Below are 2,948 nucleotides of genomic sequence, written 5' to 3' on the forward strand. Positions count from 1 at the left end.
AAGACCAACCAGATGGGGAAGGATTTATCACACAGCTTCCAGGGGCCCAGGCACTGCTTGCTGTCCAGTTTCAAGCACTTGGGATTTTTAATTTTTCCCTTTTTCCAGCAGGCTGAATACAGGAGGGGAAGGTGGGCTCCTAATTCTTTGTTCCTTTATGAGAAGGCTTAGGTGCTCCTTAGGCTTCAGTTTCCAGCACACTGATTGGAACCCAGGTGATTTTTGTCACCTCAAACATTTTTGTCTCCCATCAAAGATCCAGCTCTGCTCTGTATCATGACAGATGTGAAGTGGGAATGAAGTCAAGCCTTCAGGTGCATTTGCTGTGGAATTTATGTCTCCCAGGCAGCAGCTGCCCACTGCCCTGGTGATCTTGGAACCAAGGGGACAGAGGCAAGGAGACAAGGCCTTCCTTCCATAGGGCTTTCCAGGGAATCTCTGTCATACAGGTGAGCAGGGTGAGAGGTGTGGAGCTGCCCAGCAGCACCAGGGAGGGATTTGGGGATTGCAGATCGAGCCTTGAGTAAGGACCTGGAAATCTAAGCCTCCTCTTTCCTACTCCAGCACAGCTACAAGAATCTTGGAGATATCTTATCCTGGACTGTGAGTGCACACAGGTGAGTCCATGTCATAATTTGTGATTATGATTATACGTGAATCAAACGGCCACGTTTGGCACTGTCACCATTCGCATCTGCACATTTTCCTCCAGTCGCTGAATTTTTCAGAGAACTCTGTCTGCTGCAACCAGAGCTGGTGCCCTGCTTCCCCAGCCACTTGTCTTTGCATCCCTGAGCTCAGGCTCCTCCACGATTTCTGCCTTCCTCTGACATTTCTTTTATTGCTCTCTCGTGCACCGGCTCACACGAACACATGTTAGAACAGCAACATCTTTTTGTAGCACCGGTTTTAATTAGTCTGCACCTTCCCCTGGGACGGCTGTTTGCTCTAAAGCTTTCTGCAGGTGCCTGCTTTGTGCTCTGTGACTCACCACATTACCTGCAGGTGACACAATGCAGGAGCTCCTGGTGGTTGTTGCTGTTTAGGTGACTCCCCCAGTCCTCCCCAGCGTGCAGAATTCTTTGATCTTGGCTGATGAAAATTACTGGCAATGTGGAAAGAATATTTTTAATGATGAGGGTAGGGAAAGATGAACGTGGGCACTTTCAAAGCTCCTTCTGTGATTTTGGTTTGAAGGGAAACCAGTGTCTGAGTCCCAGTGAAGGCTCTCAAGAACTCTTTGTTTCAAAATATGTTAAGAACAGAAATGGAGGAAGGAGTTTATAAAGGTAAATAAAGCAATAGATGATACAGTGCAAGGAAGTAATTTTATCAATGTTTTGCTGTACTTACAATGACTAAACACAACAGTAATTGGCAATGAAGTTGTATTACAGAATCAAAGAATGGGAAGGGACCACAAGGATCATCGAGTCCAACCCTCAGACCTCCACAGGCCCATCCCCAAGAGTCACACCCTGTGCCTGAGAACATCATCCAAACACTCCCTGAGCTCTCTCAGCCTTGGGGCTGTGCCCACTGCCCTGGGGAGCCTGTTCAGTGCCAACCACCCTCTGGGGGAAGAACCTTGTTCTAATATTCAACCCCAACCTGCCCTGACAAACTCCAGTTATGCAGATCCTCTTTCTGAATCTGCCACACCACACTTTCCTATCATCAGACCCCCGTACAGAGCCTTTGATAACTTCACAGTTTCCTGTGTTTAGCTGGTAGGCTCCATAAACCTTGACTAATTATTTTTACATCCTACATCTTCTCATTACAGCACATTTGCCTGAACCTCTGTGCCATGCTGTTCACAGCAAGTTTTGTGAAACATATCAGAGCATCAGCAGTTTTGCTTCTCCAAGTTGTGGAAAACATAAAACCTGGTAATTCTTTCTCAGTTTGCTTCCTAACACCCGAGATCTTGGCTTTGTTTATGTGAGCTGCATCTTGGCCCACTTCTGTTTGTGTGCTTGTAGCTGATAAATTAGCTGTAATTAAAGTATTTATTATAACTGACCATTTACCCCAATTCTGTGTAGAATCACAGAGGGTTGGAAGGGGCCTTAAAGCCCATCCAGTCTCACTCCCTGCCACGGGCAGGGACACCTTCCACTAGCCCAGGGTGCTCCAAGCCCCATCCAACCTGGCCTTGGACACTTCCAGGGATCCAGGGGCAGCCACAGCTTCTCTGGGCACCCTGTGCCAGGGCCTGCCCACCCTCCCAGCCAGGAATTCCTTCCCAATATCCCATCCAAACATCATGATGCAATATACTCTAATATTTTCTTATGCCAAATTCCTATGGATTTCAGCAGGATTTCAGAATAAATTAGATGAGGGTATAATTTGTGTATGGGAATGTCTGCACTGGACCAGCAGACCAGTGAGAATATGGGAAGATCAGAGCTGAATTGTTTCTAAAAGAGCTTGGGTTGTTTCTGAAACAGAGCACCAGTGGTCAGTATTGCATGTTCCATTGAATTATTGTCTTCATGAAGATTAATAGTGGTCTGAGGCCCTAAGCAATAGTGCAATCCTGGTTTATTTTAGCTTTAATTCATAATTTACTCTTCCCTTCTTGCCTGGTGGTGTCGAGTGTCCTGCTCTGTTCTCTTGTTACGTCCGTGAAAAACGGATGTGAAGCCAAAAGAGGAGATTAGAATTTGAGTCCTCCCTGCTGCTCCTCTCAGCAATATTGATCACTTCAATTATTGCCCTTTCAGGAATGAAGCCTGAAAAGGCACAGAGCAGTGGCAGCAACAGCCAAGAGGCAGAAATGCCTGTCCCTGGTGCCAGGAGCAGGGCTTTGGTCCTCCCCTCCTTGCAGGAGGAGGAAACACTCAACCCTTCATCCAAGTGCTCGGTGAATGCGTGATGGTCCCACATCAAGCATCCCTCAAAAAAGCATTTTGTTCTTGGATGTCTCCTGATTTCCTTGT

General features: G+C 46.9%; 1 long non-coding RNA gene across 1 annotated transcript; it reads left to right on the plus strand.

Moving 5' to 3' along the window:
- The first annotated feature begins 309 nt into the window (after window positions 1–309).
- LOC126638929 (uncharacterized) lies at window positions 310–1,852 on the plus strand. Its single transcript, XR_007628720.1, has 3 exons — window positions 310–449; window positions 565–617; window positions 1,787–1,852. It is a non-coding gene; the product is annotated as an uncharacterized LOC126638929 (long non-coding RNA).
- Window positions 1,853–2,948: the final 1,096 nt, after the last annotated feature.

Source organism: Myiozetetes cayanensis, unplaced genomic scaffold (assembly GCF_022539395.1).
Source record: "Myiozetetes cayanensis isolate MyiCay16 unplaced genomic scaffold, myiCay2020 scf18, whole genome shotgun sequence".
In the NCBI taxonomy this organism is placed as follows: Eukaryota; Metazoa; Chordata; class Aves; order Passeriformes; family Tyrannidae; genus Myiozetetes; species Myiozetetes cayanensis.